This window comes from Anas platyrhynchos, chromosome 5 (assembly GCF_047663525.1).
Source record: "Anas platyrhynchos isolate ZD024472 breed Pekin duck chromosome 5, IASCAAS_PekinDuck_T2T, whole genome shotgun sequence".
In the NCBI taxonomy this organism is placed as follows: Eukaryota; Metazoa; Chordata; class Aves; order Anseriformes; family Anatidae; genus Anas; species Anas platyrhynchos.
Genome location: NC_092591.1, coordinates 16,233,516 through 16,253,492, shown reverse-complemented (window position 1 = coordinate 16,253,492; position 19,977 = coordinate 16,233,516). Strand labels below are relative to the sequence as shown.

The 19,977-nt window shown below is 43.0% G+C and overlaps 1 protein-coding gene across 4 annotated transcripts in view; it reads right to left on the bottom strand.

Moving 5' to 3' along the window:
• BTBD7 (BTB domain containing 7) overlaps positions 1-7,249 on the bottom strand; it is a 56,183-nt gene extending 48,934 nt beyond the window's left edge. For 2 of the 4 annotated variants that reach the window (XM_027459735.3, XM_027459736.3), the window contains exon 1: positions 7,091-7,249. The gene's annotated coding sequence lies outside the window, so the exon portion shown is untranslated. Of the gene's footprint in view, positions 1-3,223; positions 3,335-6,544; positions 6,709-7,090 lie in introns of those variants that run through there. The other 2 variants (XM_072038358.1, XM_013101356.5) reach the window with 2 other exon arrangements.
• Positions 7,250-19,977: the final 12,728 nt, after the last annotated feature.

The following is a 19,977-nucleotide window of genomic DNA, read 5'->3' as shown; positions in this document are numbered from 1 at the left end:
CAGCATGAGGGGAACAGGGAAAAAGAGAAAGGGAAATTCCTAAGGTTCCATTTCCAAGGGGACCAATGGGGAAATATCTAGATCAGCATAAGCCAGTTACACCAAACTGACAAATTTTGAGCCAATAACAAAATGAGTAACTACACAATAACGGAATTATTTTATATATTCTCAAGGAAACTCAAGGGCCTTGAGAAACATACAACAACAAGGCAAAGCTAACTGTATTTTCTGTAAAATGGAAAAGCCCCAAGTGGCATGGGAAGGTCCTTTAGGAAATTTCATTTAGGACTGTATTTCTTAGCATTGCTATTCTCAGAAGTCTTGTAGTTTAAGCCCAAAAAACAACTTAAAATAGTAAGAGTCCAGGTTACAGCAAAGAACTTGTTTAAATTCAATTACTTAAAGAAACAGGTGCAGAAATACATGAGTCACTTTACTAAGAGTCACCAAGTCTTCAATTTTATGTCTAGAACTACAAAGCACTAATACAGAGGGGATAATCTTATATTGTATGACAGCTTTACAATGCTAAAAAGATATTTTGGTATTTCAAGTCCAAATGCATGTTTCCAGCAGTGTTTAATAGAGGACTAAAACCTACAGAGATTTTAATGATCAAGTAAGAAACAGTAGGTACCTTCTGATCCAAATCATGTTTGTTTTTAAAAAAAGAGTGAGAATTGTTCCCTTAAGTTTTATTTAAAAAAAAACAGTTGGCCAAGTTTGGAATTAGATAATCTGTGGCAGTAAACACATTCTTAATCAACACTTAGATAAATTAAATCCCCAAGTCATTCATGAAAATAAATTACAAAGAGAGAGAGATACCTAGCACACTGGGGGCAGACTTACAAAGACATTGACCAGCAGCTCCTCATCCTCTTATATCCTATACATTCCTTTGTAGAGACTACGGTGCTTGCCTATATCGTTAATGGTGAACTGGAGTGTAGCCTCACAGGATGTGAGGAGTACTGTCATGGCTTAGAGATTCTTCCTTCTTCAGCATCAAGGCCATCACTACGCTGAATAACAAAAACTTCCTGTCTTGAGTGTGCATTTTGTCAACTTAGCAATTTTCTGCCATGCTAGTGTCTGAAGTACAATAAACAACCCATCTCAAAAACATCCTACAAGTACCTCATTACAAGCTGACAGAAGAAGCTTCGACTTAAAATGCAAGCATAAGCAATTTGGTTGTATTTCTCTCAGTCACATTCATTACTACAATGACTTTAAAGAAATCAATGAGCCTATTAGCTTGATGATCACCTCCGCCCACATTCTAGAGGTTTTACAGTTATTGCATTTCTCTTCTTCAGAAAACTGAAGCTGAGATGCCCATTACAGGATAGACTGAGGTGTAAGGCATCAACCTTTAATGCATTCCTATACTTGATTAGGTGTTTTTTTTGTTTTTTTTTTTTTTTAATACAAGAAAATAGAGAATTTCATTATGTGTATGTCTATACCCCCCTCTTCTCCAAGGAATATGCTATGGTCATTCAGTTAAAATGAATGAACAGCTTTAGAAGTAGTTAGCCTTCCATGTATATTAAGAAAGCAAACCTCTGGGTAGATGCAATGAATCCCCTAAATGCCTCCAGTTGTATGAAGGACTTCAGCACAGCCCACCACTAAACACCACAGAATCTACACAGATGAGCACTATGATCACAGCAGCAGAAAGTCAAGGATCATGAAATGCACAGCAAACCCAGTTCCTCATTTCCAGCAATCAAGGGACAACTTTTTTCCCTTCTTCACATCAAGAGCCATCACAAGAACAAAATAATGTAGGAGAGAATCAAAGAAGTATAAAGAAAAAGGCAGCACAAGCCCAGAAAATATCATCTCATTAGTTTCTGATTAGATTTGTTATTTTAAAGGGCTTTTTCTTCAGCTCTCAAGCAGCATTTCCAATTTTGGGGTCAAGAAAAAGGTATGAAAAGGAACTTCAGTCATTTATACCAATTATTTATAAAGCAATTAGAATAAGCTACCCATCACTGAAGTGTTTTACATACTTCAGTGCAGCACTGATGCTTTGGGTAGCAGATGATAAGCAAAGCAGCATTCCATTTTCATACTAATGCAAAGTGGTCTACCCAGTCACTCAAAAAAACTTTTATTTGCATATAAATGAGCGTAACTTCATTAGGATATGCTTTCATATAAGACATTAGGATTCTTGCTTTCTGTATTTCAAACTTTGACTCGAGACTCAGCACTGGACAGAGAGAAAGCTGTCTTCTTTGATCCAAACTAAATTGTAAAGATGGATGTTAGAAACGCAACAAGCACCACCAAAAGACAACACCAGTGCACATCAACATTTTGCAGCTCCACTGATCACAGAGCATCTGCAAGTACAGTGTCACAAAATAAAATGCATAACTAAGAGATAAGCAACAGTTACTTATTAAATTGCTGGTTCAAGCAAATCCTTTGCGTCTACCCATTGTTACTATCAGTAGAAGTGTAAATTGGCTTTACAATTATCCTGTAACAGTTTTAACAGATCTTGGACAGGGCTTCCAAACCAGAGAGATCTCATGTGCCATTAACTAGCTTGATCTAGCTCTTCCCAGTGGAAAACACTGAACATTTCAAGTGATGCAGAGTGGCAGGAAGAGGATATGTCTTAAAAGCCCCAAGTTAGTACACTAAAATAATCCCATATCAAAGAGGTCACCAGAAATAGAAAGGTTCTTTAAGAAGATAGGGAGTGGCACTAATAGCAGCACTAGGAAAAGGTTCTTGAAGGGAGATTTAAAACGAATAATTATGTTGCAGTGAACTGGCAACAGGCTATGATAGGTAAGAAAAGTAAAGAATAATAATAATAAAATCTTTCAAATACAGGAACAACTTCACTGGAACAGCAAAGTTCCAGTGTCACAAAGAACACATGGTGAGAATTCAGACAAGATTTGAGCACAAAGATCACACAGGACTTACGAAACAATCAGACAGAAGAGCCAGCGTTAGAATGTCATGTTTGAAAATAAAGCAAGACCTGCAGACTTAGAAACTGATTGAGGAAGGTGTTACCCTCAAACATTACCCACTCCACCTCCCCCTCACACATGCCTTCCTGAGAATTGTTTCTTAATCAGTTTTGACTACTGTTAAAAGATTTTGGGGTTTTTAACGCTCTGGTAAAACACAGTAATTCTTATTTTCCATTTACAGAAATAACTTAAACCCACAGACAAACCTCAGAAAATCCCCAACAAGCTGAAGTCGCCGGAAGCCCCACAAGTTCTTTAAGTTGTTAAAGTCCACAACCAGTCGTTTGATATAGCTTCATGCAACACTGGCACTCAATGGAGTAATCAAACCAGATTTAAATTTAACTAAGTATATAGTTACATGTGTACCTCAACACACTGTAGGCAACACAGTCCCACCCCCAGATCCCTTTCACCTACCTGGCCTTGCCTCTATTCCATGCCGGCAAGCAAGCTTTCCATAGTAATGCGATGACCCAAATCTCAGACCTTATCTGAAGCCTTTTTGTGTTTCAGCGGTTTATTTTTCAGACAGATCACTTTCTTGTAATGGTTAGAATGAAGCAATATAAACAACTTTACCAACACAGCTGAGGAGACTCCGTGGGAAGCAGGAAAAAGCAGCTGTGGACAACAAGCTTTTGAGCTAATTCTGCCAATAAACACCTGTCCAGAACCTCCCAAACATCCTGATAGAGCACAAAGGTGTTCCACCCTAGTCCCTAGGGCAGGTAAATGAGAGAGTTCAGATCCCCTTAGCTCCAGTAACCTCTTTGCATCAACACTGCAAACAAAAACAACAACAAAAAAGACAGCAAATAATATGATGAAAACAAGGTGCTAAAGCTGTACGGAATTTCAGGCAGCAAGGCACAAAAAAAAGCGTGGTATGCACCACCACTGCTACTCAACTCCTTCCCACCATTTCTTGCCCATTTTGATTCTCCCCAACACAAAGTTCTGCCATTCTCTACATAAAGCACACAAAGATTTCAGGTCTCCTCCTAGCAGCCATTCATTATGCTGAAGGCATCATTACAACTGGCATCCTGCTTGGGAGATGTGCAGGACAGACTGGATAGGCACAAAAAGCAAGACCAGCATCAAACTTTGCATCTACAGTCCCTTCATATAATAGCTCAGGCATAGAAGTAAGCCAACAAAGGAAAGAATATTCTAAAAATCCATAGTAAATTCTACCCAAAGATTTAAAGATACACTGACAAGCCTCATTCTTGAAAGAAGCTAGGTAATGAAACTGAGATACGGCAATTATATGACTCACGGGAAGCTCATCTAACACTCAGATCTCAGCTAGGATTCCCACTCTCCACCACACACACTAAAAAAGTTTGTATATCTGGTTTTCCAGACCTGTTATTTCAGAAGGTGGTACAAACCATTGATCTTGTAACAGATACTAAAATTCATGCAAATGCGTTCAGAAATACAAAAAAAAACTGAAACTAGAAACTTTCAGTTGAGATTTGCCACAAGCGCAGTCAGATTCTTAGTAACAGTATTAAGAGCACTTTTATTTCTTATTAAGCAGAATTTCTCATTTTATCTTTATACAGCTTTCATTAATGTGAACTACATGGAGTCCATGCAGAGTGTCTCTAGGATGTTTTGATGCATCTAACTTTTTGACTCTGGAGGGCAGCCAGAACCCCCTCAGCCATCACTGTGGGGCCAAGGCATCAGAAGACGGTCCCCTTTCCTGTCACACAGTCTGGTACATCGAGACCAGACCAGTGTGGCAGCAGGACTAGGGCTGGTGTTACGTGTCCTCATACAGTCGCATGTAGGACCACAAGCTACCACAGCACCAAAGCAGCCTGCAAAGCAGGACAAAGGAAGATGTTGTCCAAGCCTCTAGGTTAATTACCATCAGTGACAGGTGTAAACCTGACATCGTGTATGCAGCAACTTGAAAAACCTCTTTCAAAACAAAGACTCAATATTTTGTTAGTCTACTCATCAAGCTCGGACAGCCCCACTGAATTACACTCCAACAGCTGGCTGCAAAGACAGCATTTTATACTGTATTTTAAGAATGAGCAACATGCCTTCACAATACAAAGTCTTGAACTTGTCTGAGAAGCTCAAAAAAAAAAAAAAAAAAACCAGAAGAAAAATCACAATGACAAGTCCATGCAAGTCTTCCAGGAGCGCTTATAAAAATAATTCTGTTCTTTCATGTATGACTCTCTGCAAATCAGTCAATGCCAGCTATAAGCATTACAACACTACTGTATCTATGACTCAGCAAGGAAATCTGGAAATACGAAGAAAGCTCATGTTATTAGGAGACAAGGATTTTAAGAAGCCAGCAATTACAATAATGCCACAAAACAATGATCCAAGATGACTCGTGTTGGTGCTCCTTCTACGTTTAAACATACAAAATTAGATTAGAGAGTCAAACCCATTTATATACTGGCTAAAGTTTGTAAGCAAGTAAAACAATGCTTCAAAACACGAAGGATTTGGTACCTCCAACACCCCCGCCCCGCAATTCCGACGAACAGAAACAAACACTGGCTGTACACTGTGTGAAATATTTACCTCTATTTCTGAGACTATCTGTATGTGGTTCAGCTATACAAGTCTCAGTAATCTGAATAAAGACAGACAGCAATTGGCAGCTTAACGTCAGGACTGAACACACAAGCCTTGTTCTTTAAGACCATCACCAGACATTTACATATAAGCACGAGCTGGTGCCGATGTTCACACAACATTATTTGGTGCAGCACAGTAGCAAGTTCTTAAATGGATTAGCTACACTGTTGTCCATCAACTGAGAGGAGTAAGAATTAAATTACTCCATGAATGGGGAGAACAGCACAAGCCATAGTTTCACCACACATTATCTTCACTCAAGAATTTTACTGAGCACACACTCTGACCTTGCCTTGTAAATCACGCAGTCCACAGAGTCTGTGCACTGCTAAATGAAAGACACTTGCTCCACATACTCAAAAATAAATCCCTACAGAATTAATTTCAATATGTTGGCACCGGACTCTTAGTCAACAAGGGGTGGAGGGGAGAACGGAGATTTATATTGCTTTCTTAATCACAAGGTTGAAATAGAAAGTAATATAGAGGCGCTGGATCTGAAAAGGAATTCCCTTCTCCGCACAAAGCACACTAACACAGAGACAGCGGTCCAAGGGTTATGTTTGAAACATGAGGAGAATCTCAGGAGAATAATCCTCTTCCCTAATATCTTTCAGACAAAAACACTAAAGCTTTAAGTCATCAGGCTTCCCAGTGCCTCAGGAAAGTTATGATCACTACGAGTTTGATATCCAAGTTTCTATTTTTATTTTCTCCCTTCTAAATGAAAGCAGCGCACGCGATATGTGGTCAAACCTGAGGTGACCGCACCTCGCGGCGTATCTGCCAAGCACTCCAGCTTCGCGTGTTACTTTACCCTGGTTTGGAGCAAAACCCCGAGCGCTGCTGTGTCCCCTGGGTTAAGTTCTCACACAGATACAGCGGGCGCGTCTCACGCTCACCATTTCAGCATTTTATTCCCTTACTGTCGCGTTTCGTGCTGGCGGCTCACTCGCGTGCCATCCTCATCCTCTCCCCACGGCCTCAGCGGAGGCGGCAGGGGCGAGCAGAGCCGCGACAGTGCCCCGGGGGCAGCGGGAACCTTCCAGAGGCACCCCCTGGGCATCCCCCGAGGACACCCGGGAGCCCCTCGGGGACAGCCGCCGGGCCGGGGGCGAGCCCGGACCCCGCACCCCACACCCCGAGCTGCGGCCGGCTCCGGGGGCCAGCAGCGGGCACGGGCTCGCTGCGAGGTGCCCGGGGCGAAGCCGGCGGGGGCCGGGAGATTCCGGCCGGAGCCTGCGGGCCGGGGCCGGCCGCGGGCAGCCCCGCTCCGGAGGCCCCGCGGGGCGCCCCCCGCCCCGGGGCACCGCCAGCGCCCGGTGCCCGCAGCCCCGCCGCGGGGGCGGCAGCAGCGGCGGCGTCGCCCCCTCCCGTTTCCCACCGCGTATCGCGCTCGGCCTGCCCCCTCCGCTCCCGGCCCGGCTCCCCGCGGCGCAGCGCCTCACCTCCGGCAGCCGCCCGCCGCCGCCGCCAGGCCCGCCGCCGCCATGCCGCCCGCTCAGCGCCGCCCGCTCCCTCCCGGCCCCGCTCCGGCCGCCGCCATTTTGCGCCGGAGCCCCAGCCTGGGCCGGGCAGGGGCAGCGGGCACGGCGCATGCGCGGCGGCGATGCGGAGCCCGGGCCACGTGGTGCGCGGGGAGGGGGCGGGCAGCGCCTGAGGGGCGCCCGGCATGGCGGCGGGCGGCGGGGCTGGCTGGGGAGATGCAGGCGGTGTCCTCCCCGTCACGGCCGGGCCTGGGGAGGGCCGTGGTGCTTCGTGGCACCCGTTGCCGACGGGGAGATCACATTTAAGGGGTTGAGGCCCACGGAAGCCCCCCAGAAGGCGTTTTTCTGGGATTTGTTGTGGGTTCCAGTCAGCCCGTGTTGGTGGGGGGCTCGTCCTCCTGTCAGCAAAATGGAGGGTGGGCAGCGCGGCCCCGCACTGCTGGGGGTCCCCCCCGGCAGCTCGTCCCCTCCTGAGCCTCAAATGTTGCTTGTGTCGCGCGACAGGGCTCGTTCACTCGTTGTACCAGGTGCACAAGTGTCTGCCATGGGGGTGGTCTGTCAGCACACGCTCTTTGTCCTCGAGACTTCCTTAAGCTGCTTATAGCAAGAATAAGCTTAGCTCCTTGTTTTTCCAACCCCCTTTGAGCTTGTTACAGGAAGGCAACAGTCAGATTCCAGCTTTATTTTTCAAAATAAAATGTACAATGTTCACCTGGAAATAAACCCGCAGCACCTTCCCCCTTCCCTTTACCTCTACGTTTGTTAATTAATATTTCACACAGCGGGGTGAAAGTAGGTGTCAGTAGTAAAAAGGTTTGTAGCCTTTTCCATTACTGCTGGTACCATTCCTGCTATATTTTCTTTGAAGAAAGGTGTGTCTAGAAACAAAACGTATTGAGGATTAAAAAAATAATCAGCCACTATACCTGTAAAATCACTGTTTTCTAAATCAGAGAAAGTGACCAAAATGTCTCTAAGATTTATGAGAACAATAAACTATTTAAGTAATCGAAATTACGTGTGCTCTCTAAAAGCACCAAGCACCATACATCTATATATGAGAAGGTCTGAGAGAACAGCTTCATGCACAGGCAAAAAATCTGATTAATTCTCATGGCAGAAAATACTCAGTGGGCTGAAAGCCACATCCGTGATCATTCTTGGTTGATAAGGGCGAGCTCTGACCAATTATGTGCCCTCCTAGCTCTGCTGACACTCCATTTCTGGAGGGAAACCTTCCTCCCGCTTGGCATCACCCTGTCCTCCAACCATCTCTGTAATTAGCTTTCCCAAATGCTGCAGACCTCCCTAACTACCACTTGGCATAACATTCCAGACTGCTGAGCAACTTACCAAGAAGCTAAGAAAAAAACAACTTCTGATACATTTGGCCATGCTGCAGACTGTTCTTTAACTGGTTTCAGCCTAAAAACTGGTGGAGAAACAGTTGGGCCGATGAACCATATCTTGTTCTCCTTGGTTGTTTAACCATCTCAGTTATTTATATGGTCTCCAATATTGTAGTATCTGAGAGAATCAAAGCTTTTGACTTCCATATCCTCACAGTACCAGAGGGAGATAAGGGAGATTTTATAATCTCAGTTTGATAATGTTCACACTCTCAAGGTTATGCTTGTATCTGTTCAAAGGAGACTGTATTCTGTAAATATTATGTCTGTGTGAGCTGCTGTCGTTTTCCAGAGAGCTAATCTAACTGAGTAGCAGGCATGGCTCAGTCTCTTCAACTGTTGTCTGATAGAGCCTTCTCATCTTCTATTTCTGATTCTTCTTGAGCCTGCCCTAAACCACTTTCCCGTTCCCTGCCACTATATACCACATTCATTGAATTTCACGTAAATTAGTGTTTAGCTTAGTTCGATTTTGCACTGCTTTTCTATAGAAATGTGGCACGTGATCATATTGCTTGTCTGTGCACATATGGTTTTAGGTCTATTAGCCCTGCACTGAAATTTTCTGTACTCATTGATCTGTTTCTCATTTGGGTCCTTATAAATGCTGTAAGTATTGAAAAGGCTTCATTTGTTTTAGCCATCAAAGTCAAACAACCAAGACACAGACACCTATAGAAAACTAAACTGCAAATAGCTTTAGTGCTCATGGAATTGCTAACTTAAATATATCTGTTAGGAGAAATGGTCGCAGCCAAGGTACTTAAATATCAGCCATGTGTGATAACACATGCTTCTGTATATCATCCACAAGTTATAATATCATTGTTACAATTTTCAGTGCTTCACTGAGATCAGCATAGAAGTAAGAATTAGTTGAAGTTAAGTAAGATGCAGGTCACAGAGCTTTAGGACTGAGGGGAAGTAGCATGCCAGCTTGGTTTCCAGGTGATGTGAACTAGTTAGGGATTTGTTGCCCAAGTTCTGCAGACAGATAAAAAATCCATTCTTCCCCTAGCAAGTCTGGCTTGTAATCTTACAAGCAGTAAAAATGTGAAGAAATGAAGGAAAAGAAGTATTGCAGGCTGAATGTTTGCTTTGTTAGCATTTTTTAATATTCTAATATCATAAAACAGAGTGCAGTGAAAATGGTGGGTTAGATTAAAGTGCCAAGATCTTGTTCTGCAATAATCACCCTTCTGGTAGCTAAACTAAACCTTCTCGCTCATGTCTTGGAGACAAACGGTGTGTTGGTTGACAAGTTGGGGAGACATCTGTCAGGCTGGAAGTGAGGAAGGCCACCATGTGATTTTGCTTCAGACGTTTCAAAGCACAGCGGTCACCCCTTGCCTGCAGTGCAGTCTTGTTCTCTTAGGACTGTGTGGTCTTATGTAGTAGGCAGTTATGAAACCAGCCAAGAGTAAGCTGACCAGCTCGCTCTGACACATCAAATCTTGGTGCAGGAGACAGGCTGTAAAACACTGAGATACAAACCTTGCTGCGGGGGAGTGGGAAATGGAAGCTAATTGGGTTCATGTGCAGGTAAATGTGGTTTCTGAGATGGGAAGTAAGAGTTTCACACCATCTGACAAACACCCTCAGAGCATGTGCATATTGCACACACGTCACCTCCTTGATCACATAATTATAATTTTCACACAGTGCTCTCAGATATAAATTGATATTCAATTGATTTTCAGCGTGATTTAGATATGTTCAGATTGATTGATTTAATATAATTGGTTTCCTAATGAGCAAAATCTCACATGCCTTAAATATTGTAAAAGGACATCTTCTCTTTAAACAAAGCCCAGACTTAGATACTGTCTGAGCGATGCAACAGTTCTCAGTACTTCTGCTCATACAGAATGATGTAGTGCTTTATTCATTTTTTTTTGCAGAGACTTCTTTGAAATACTTACTGATGATAATCTCTGTACATTTCATTTTATCTCCAAAATCAAGAGTGCTAGTAGGAAAAATTGATTATGTGTCACCACTTATTAAAAATAAAACCAACCCAAATGTCTATTGCGGTTCATTTACCCTTCATTTGCACTGGGAAGCTCAAACTTTGAAATACCCTCTGGATATTAAGCCAAGTATATTGAAGATGAAACATGGGAAGAAAAAAAAGTTCACTTACATTGATTCATTTTTTGTCCACGGTTCATTTCTTAGACTTTTGGATGTTCCATGCTCTTTTTATTCCAAATGTGTGTGTCTACTGATTATCATTATTAATGAGGTATTTGTGTTGCTGTGTTATGTGGAGGCCCTAACTAAACCTGGGGTCCCATGGTGCTGGATGGTAGGCCAAACTCAGATTACAGTACATGCTCTAGAGAATTCACAAATGAACTGGAAGGTATGGTCATACAAGGTACAGAGAGCCTCCTGCAAACCACCGAGACATCTGGATGTGTATAATTTTCAGTGAGAGCTGGGTAACACCACATGTTGCAGAAGTTAGCCCTGAGTGCCTAATACAGAAATATTGTCAGCTGAGTTACTCAGAGAATGCAATTCTCTCTTCCTGTAAGCAACACCTTGATATTCATGGCCATTTGAAGTGTGACTTCCTAGCATTACACATCGAGTCCTTAAAGTCCAATTTATCATGACTTTTCACAGTGTGTGTATTTCTGTTTCAATTTTATGGCACTTAGGGCAGTAAATCGAAGCTAAAGAAAAGCTTAGAATACTTTTAAGTATTATCTGTTTATTGGTAGCTAATTCACAATGAGTACATCCTCAGGGGCTGAAAAAGTAGATTGAAGATTGATGCGTATGCTAAGAAAGCTTCATTTTTATCAGTGATGAATGGTCTTCACCATACCTATATGCATATTGCTTGTTGTACATCATCCTATTGCCCCTCCCAGAGCACACTGGAGTTGATGTGCAGTGCACAATAATTGGATTTCTACAGACAGTGATGGCAGGGCAAGAGCTGTGCTTCCTTGCGTGAAATGGATGGCGTGGGAGCAGAGCAACAACAGCAATATGCTCTTTCTGCTTGTCCTTGGGTCTCCAGGTCTTCGTGCATAGATGAGGAAAGCCCAGTGTTGTGGTAGGAGGGCAGAGAAATGGAGGGTAGGGGATTTTGTTTGCTGCTAGAGGGAGGGGAGGACACTGCAATGGGGCAGCTGTGATGGGGACTGCCACATGACCAGCTGCTGTGGGATCTCTGCCTTTTCTGTGAGGAAGGAAATTCCCCATCAGCTGTACGTGAGGAAAGCTAAGGGGCACGGATACACCCTTTCTGAGAAGCCTGGCAAGTTTGATGAGGTGAAATAGTTGCATCCAAATGATTACTTTGGCAGAGGTGTTAAATATACCCTCCCTGGGGCAGGTGGCAGAAAATACACGTACAGCATGGGCCTTTGAAGAGACATGAGGAAAAGGCCTGGCATTAGACTCGTGTGTTAGCAAGGGGAGGCCTGGGGACAGAGGTGTGTCTGTGGGACAGCCCGGCACCTTGGGAAGTGAAGACGAGGTTGGTAGCGATCTGTGCCAGGAGGCTGAACATTACGAAACTGCCGGCCCGTGAAGCCAGTGGGATGACAACGCTGGGCAGCCCGTGGCCATTGCATTTAGGGGAAGATAAACTGACATTGGGAGATACAATTAAGATCTCAAATTGAAGCACACAAAATGAACCATTTCACCTGTGTGACCTTTATGCAGCTAACTTGTGCCCACACACAGGGAAAATTTCTACCTCTGATCACCAAGGCAAGTCCTAAAAGGAACATTATCTCCTTGTAAAGCAAATGTCATCTGGATTAACCTTTAGTTGGGTCCTTAAAATGGTTTTAATTTGTGTTCAGTTCATTGTTACTGATGGTAGTGTCACTGATGCTCTTGGTGAGGGTATAATCAGCTGCCCTGTGGCTGCATTCCCTGGTAAATGCTCTCTGCAATTTGTCAGTGTGGAGAAAGATGCCAAAACCAAACCACTGCTGATGAATGCAATTGCTTGCTTTGGCTGCAGATGTCTGCACTGCTGGTCTTCTCCTGCCACTTAGTACTTTATCAAATGATCACATTTTTTTTCCACAGCACCCATTTCTGTGAGCAGTGTGCACAACATGAGATGAGCACTGAATGAACAGTTACTCAATATATTGATCTGTCCCCACAGTTCAGTGAGTGGCACTGTGCCTACTTCACTGCACGGTCTTCAACCCCTGTTTTAAATGCAGTTACTAACTTCCTAATGCCCGTTCTGTGCATCTAAATGCTACACAAACACTAATGAATTTTTGAAGAGCAATTAAATCCACCCTGTAGATTACAATGCGAGGCACGGAATTATTCAGGAGGGGAACCTGCAAATTGTGGGGTCCCACTGGGGATACACAGGCTCTCGTGGGTACTTACCAGTACTGTAGCACTTGCTACCTTTGGCGCATGTTTCCCATTCAGTTCAGTTGCAGCTCTGAGCATGCCCTTTTGCAAATTTGGCACCAAGATTTCACGTCAAACACTCAGAACATGAGGAGCAAACAGCTAACCACAACTTATGAAAAGTTTAAATGATCAGCTCATTATTTCATTATAATTTTTGGCAAAGGCAAGGTTGGATTCCCAGGACAGTACTTAGCTATGAGATGGTGCCTTTCTATTCCTGGAATTTCTTGCCTCATGCCATTTGCACTTTCCAAGTTCTGCAACATGCTGAGCAAAGGTCAATATGTGGACAACATTTTTTAAATATGTATGTCCCAGAACAGGTCCCTCCCATAAGCTATCTATCAGGGTAGACCTTGCTACAACCCAGTTGGATCTGTATGACATAAAGTGCAGTTGCTGATGTTAAAAATAGTTATCCCTGGGAACCTAGTTACAGCTTTTGAAGTTATATAGCATCAGCTGAGTTTGTAGCACTTAGTGGAATTTGTCTGTGCTTAACATATGGATACACTGAGTAGAAAGTTCATGCAAGAAAGATGGCAGTAGATGAGCAGTGGGAGAATGCATGATACAATAAGCAAAAAATGAGGACATGTATGCAAAGCTTGTTATTTGGATTCAAGTTGCTGAACTGGTAGCCCTCTTGAGATGTTGCTTGATCAATGATGGACCAATGTTGCAAAGTTAATATTGCTACTTCCTCTATTGCCTTAGCAAAAAAACTTAGGTGCTGAAGCTGGTGTCAAGCTGAGTTTGTCTGGACAAGACTGAATGAGTCTGGTTTCTGAAACAGGGAAGGTTAGAACCAAATCAAAGCAATCTGTCATTGTCAGTGAAAGAGCAGTGCTAACAACACCTTCAGATGCTTGAAGTCTTTGGAGTGCCAAGTGAGAGCAGCAGGCAGGGTAGCTAGTGTGCAGGAGAGGCAACCTCAAAAAAAGCAATCAACATGATGATCTCCTACTCTCCCTAGAGAGCTGAGCACTGTAAAGAATTGCTCACAATCAGCAAAATTTCTTGTTACATGCATCTCCTGGTCTTTCTCCACTGTGGGTTACCTTTCAACTGTGCCATTCATACTATTTCTCTAAAGAAGCACCAATTTTCTGAGATTCCTTTTCCCCCGTAGGCATACATGTAGTTTCCATAGGATCTCTGAGTTTGTTGAACTTCAAGAAAGCAGGGTTAATTACCTTTATTTTACTGTTCTTTGCTTCCTTCATGAAATCCAGGAACACTTATTTCCCCTTAAAGTCACCTTTCCCCTCTACATTCTTCACTGTTCCTCTCTGTTGCTTGGAATCAAATGGAGAACGAGCTCCCTTCTAGCTGTATTCTTAATAAACACATCACCAACACATTCCAAGAGTTAGCTGGACAATCTGTTCTCTATCTTTTTCACCTATAATATGTGCAGAAGGCTAAGTCTCTGTTATTTCAAAACGTGGAGCAAAACGTGGATTCTGTTAGCTGCTCTCAAAAAGCCTTGTCTGCATGGTCTTGCCTTCTAAGTGTCCTTGTGAATTCAATGCTCTTATGCATTTCCTTCTTGATTGTTACCTGTATGTTAACATTCTGGTGACATGGCATGGTAACTCTTGGTTGTGCTAATTGAGTTGTAACTCAGTTATTGCATTTAAGATTCCTACAATTTCTAATTTATTTCCTGTGTTTCTTACATTTATGTGTGAACATCTAGGATGTTCAGGGAATTTTCTCACTGTCATTCCCGTCCTCCTGACGACACCTTGACCAAAGCAAAGATAGTGTCCCTGCTTCTGTACAAGGTGTTCTGTACTCTGACTTGGAAAGCAGATGGCTTCTTAGAAGGGCAGCTAGTGCACCCCCAGCTGATGGTGCTTCTGTGGAATACTGCAGCTGGCCAACTTTCCTCCTGTGTATGAGAAGGAGAATTTGAGAAGGAAAATAAATTCATCAGAAGTTCGTGTCCTGAGGTACTCCAAGGCTGTGCAAGGACGAAGGAATTTATGAAGCACTGACTGAGGATTTTTTGCCTTAGAGGGCCTCTGGCTGACAGAAGCTTGAGAGACCAGAGTTGTCTGTACTGCAGCAGGGACTGCCCCACGTTTTGTTTAGTGACAGTGGTGGTGCTGATGTTACCAGGGAGATCAGTAATTCCACACCGAGCCACAAGGCATTTCAAGGATAAATGAAATGTTATCGACAGGTTGTGGCTAATAATCAAGAGTTAAGGACAACCGGTGACTCCTACTGTGAGATCCAAGGCAACATCAAGAGTGTGAGCAGAGTTTCTTCTTAGGAGAGAAAAGGAGGAAAAGTGGATAGAATACCACACAAATGTTCACGCTCGGACTCTGATGAGGCTTTTAAATATGAAGATGAGACCTTAGAAGGTCATGTATGAACTTCTGTACACTGTAGTGGGGTCCTACTGTCTTCATGGGCTGACTCTGGGGGATGAGGGACTGTATCCACCAGTCATGACAACCATGGACTAGAATTAGCTGCACTGGCATGCTGTATATACATATACATATATATATATATATATAAAATATATAGCATGCATATATCCTATGCAAAGCATTCAAGCAAGCAGGAGGAGTTACAGCAATTACTTAAATGAGGTGGTTGCCTTGGGAGCCCCTTTTAAATAGTTTTAGGTTGTGTCAGATGTACTTCTACGCTGACTGACGATTCAGGAGCCTTTGGATACTGAGTATAGGTACAGATCTAACCGATAAAGTCAACCCTGAATGCAGCAAACTGAAGTGGATGGAACATCGCAGTGGTTTCAGTTAATAATCTGTTGAAAGTCTGGTTCTGCTTATGTTTCAAGCCTTTGGCTCCACCCTTGCTGTTTGCCTTTGAAGTTAGCATTCATTGCACACTGATCTTTGTTTTCTCTCAAGCACTTTCATCCTCTGCCCCAGGCCATCCCATGTACATGGGAGGAGATCTGTGCAAAAGGCTTTTTTCAAATCCCTCCTTAAAATTAACGTCTGCTATGAATCTTACGAGCAGTGGTACGCTGTTACCGCTCGCTGTGCTGCATATGGCAGTTGCCTTGTTACTCCTTGCTTTTCCCACCACATGTACATTTATTTTTGGCTCGGGCTCTGCCTTTTAAACAGAAAGGATCCTGATGTGCCAAAAGGTACCTTGGTAAGACCAGCTTTGCTTGAAGCCAGTCTTTTTCTCAAACTTGCCTTTGAAAAAGGTGTTTCAGAGTAGAGAGAGCCTCTCAGGTTTTGTTGGGACAATGACTGCACAATTCCTATTACAATATTGGAGAACAGAAAGGAACTGACGTCAATTCCTGATAATTTTTCCACTTGGTGTCTGATTTTCTCTGTACTTCACTTTCTACAGAGTTCCAGAGCCAACATCATCTCTACCGGCTCTGAAATCTCTGCATTTCTTTGCTGCACAACAGAGGCATGCCCCTGTGTTCCTATGGGCAGAATTCACCTTCAGTCAGTAATTCTTTGCAGCCAAGTTTGGACATTAAAATGAGCATTGCAGGCAGAAGACAAAAATGTCAAAGATCACTGAGAGAAACTAATGACCTGGCTCTGGACAGGACCACAGGGCCTCAGAATGACACCATTTTCCAGAGCTGAACATGACAATGACTTAGTAATGCCTGTCTGCAGCAGAAGAACAAGCCAAAAAGGTATGTGTTGTGGGGGAGCTGATGGGAAAAAGGACAGTAAGTGAAGTGATTTTACAAGTAGGGGCAGTACATTTTTCCAAATTGGACAACTCATGGTACTAAGACTTGCTTGCTTTTGCAATATCTAAATAATGACTACCAGTCACTGGGATCTGTTTTGTGTCTTGTCCAAAATGCAGTTTGTTGAACAATCATACCATAGGCCATCTCCTCCCTCCGTCTGGGTTGGCCCAGTGCCACTGTCTTCAGTTGTACAATGCCAACTCATACCAGCTGGGACTCTAGACTATCATTTGCTTATTCATCAGATTCCAAGGGAAAAATATAAATAGTACTTAGCTCTCTTACAGCTCCCCACAGAAAAATGAAGGAGTCTCATCTCCATTTAAACAGAAGATAAAAGCTAAATACACTAAGCGTAAAGTCTTGAAATTTTCTTGTCTCAAGTGAAGTGATGAAAAGCTGGTTTTGTCTCACTAAAGCTGATCAGAACATTGTTACTGATCAGTGGATGCAGGATGAATCCCCATATTGAAATCAAAGCCCTTTATGAAAGTAGAATATTTTCAGAGTAATTCAGCATTTTATTGCTTTTAGCAATTTAACAATATGTTGATTATCTTTGTGATAGTAAATAAAGATAGGAGCCAGTTTGAGTCCTTACTGTATACTGAAATATCTGTTGAAAGAACTTGCAGAACCCTGTGCCTTTCTCAAATGTAGTTGCTTGTTACTGAAGCAGCTACAGCCAGAAACAGAAAGCAGCATCCTCTATAATTACCTCTGCACTGCCCCAGGAGCCACATTCACTGCCCTGCCTGTTAGACTGCCTGCCAGCTCCCCAGCACATCCAAGAGCAGCCTGACAGCACCGGGCCATTCAGAGGATCAGACTTTGAACAGGGACTTTATCATAGAATTATAGAATATTCTGAGTTGGAAGGGACCCATAAGGATCATCGAGTCCAACTCCTGGCACCACACAGGTCTACCCAAAAATTCAGACCATGTGACTAAGTGCACAGTCCAAACACTTCTTAAACTCCAACAGGCTTGGTGCAGTGACTACTTCCCTGGGGAGCCTGCTCCAGTGTGTGACAACCCTCTCATTTGGGCGTGCAAAGTTAGTGGGAGGAATCCTAGCCTAGAGATACATGAAGTAATCTATGTATTACAGCTTTTCCACCAGTGGACTGTATTGTTTGAACTCTCAGAACAAAAATGTATATTGTATGCATCAGTCAAAAGTATAGCAGAGAATATTTTTGTCCCTGTCTGCAAACAAGTTTTAAGTTGTTTTTCATACTTACTAAAACGGATAAAAATCTTATCCTTAGGAGAACAGTGCAAAGTCACTGTGTACCCAAACAGACATAAGTATATATGAATCTGCTTTGTATTGCGCAATGATTTAGTGCCATCTACAGTAGGAAATGGGTCTTGAAGACCAAAAACTGTCAGGTTTAAATTACAAGTGAAGTGAAACAGCTTAAGCAAAAAATTACTTGAGTATTTTTAAACAAATAAAGAAATGATAAAAAGCCAGAAGCAATGGTCAGGCATTCGAATGGGCTGCCCAGGGAAGTGGTGGAGTTCCCACCCCTGGAGGTATTCAAGAGACATGTGGACATAGCGCTAAGGGACATGGTTTAGTGATCAGACTTGGTAGGTCAGGTGGATGGTTGGGCTTGATGATCTTGAAGGTCATTTCCAATCTAGATGATTCTGATTCTATGAAGTTAAATTAGTAGGTAAAGGAAAAGCTGTATGTGCAAGTAAAATAACATGAGGAATTCAATCACTGCTTCCCGTCAGCAGGCAGATGTTCAGCCATTTCCAGGAAATCAGGGCTCATCACATGGGAAGACAAACACTCTGCCTCCGAATGTGCTCCCCTTCTTCTTCTTTCCCTTGGCTTTTACTGCAGAGCATCACATTGTATGGTATGGGATATCCCTGTGGTCAGCTGGGGTGCTGTCCTGGCTGTGTCCCCTCCCAGCTTCCTGCCCACCCCCAGCCTCCTTGATGGTGGAGCAGTGTGAGAAACATAGACCGGTCTCTGTGTAAGTGCTCAGCAACAAGTGAAATATTGGTATGTCATCAACGTCGTTTTTATCACCAATCCAGAACATAGCACCACAGCAGTTACTACTACTACAAAAAATGAACTCTATCTCAGCCCAAACCAGTACACCCTACTCATAAGGTTTAGGTACGAGCATACCAAGGTTTCTCTGGTCCTCTGATATCATCAGTAAGACTTACCTAGACTCCAGGAGACAGTCAGGCCTTGTCATGTAAATCCCACTTGGTGGAATTTTCCTTGTCAGTGCATTCATTCAAAACTTGGAAGTACGTCACACATTTTAAAATGCTCTGCTCTTGACCAAAGCATATGACATTTTATTGTCCTTATCTTATCCACCAGGGAGGTTCTCTTGTGCCTGACTTCCCCTCTGTTACCTTTTCTCTTCTGTGCTCTGTCCAGGCAGTAAATCAAAAGGTATTTATTCTCCACATGATGCTAAACTGAATCATTCACTTCTTTCTCCCTTTGTACAGTCACACAGTGAGAGGGCTGATCCCAGTTGCTCCTCAGCTTTTGTAAACCATGAATACGCTTTGGGATGTAGAATGGGCTTCTGACAGTTGGATGTGAACTCACCCATACTCTTATAAATTGGCAGTCAGGCTCTGAATCATTGAAAGGGCAGCTTTGCAATTTCTGCAGTACCTGAATACCCAAGCTAAACCTCTAACAGTTATCTGTGATGCACTGATAAAGAATGACTTTATGCCATTAATGATATTTCTAAAATTAAACAGATTTAAGAATAAGAACTGAAGCAGAGGGCACTGATATCAAGATCTCTTATTACCTTCCTCACTGCTCTCCTCTCCCTCCCTCCTTCTCTTTTCCTTGTATTCCTCCTCCATATTTATAAGTCTTTGCAACTAGATCCATTGTTTCCTTATGTCAGTGGTATTATTTGTATTGTTCTCACGGTAATACGGTGACAAAATCAAGAACATATTTTCTCCCTGTGTGAATATATATACACACAATGCAGAACAAGCTTCTTAAATGTTGAAGGAATGATCACATTAAAAAATGCGTCAGCCCTTCTTTCTGGTAAATTCAAAAATATCTAGAAATATGAGTTTTTGTGTATTAGTAGAGATATTGTTAGGTCACTTCAGAAAGCCCACATCAATCGCGAAAGCCTCATTGATTTTCTGAGCCTGGCAGCAATCCGGCATAGGTTCATCCCATTAAATAACAATATTTAACCAAGGTATCTTAGGGACACAGTCACTTAAAGTCAGTAGAGGAAGAAAGGCACCTGCATGGTAGATTCAGAT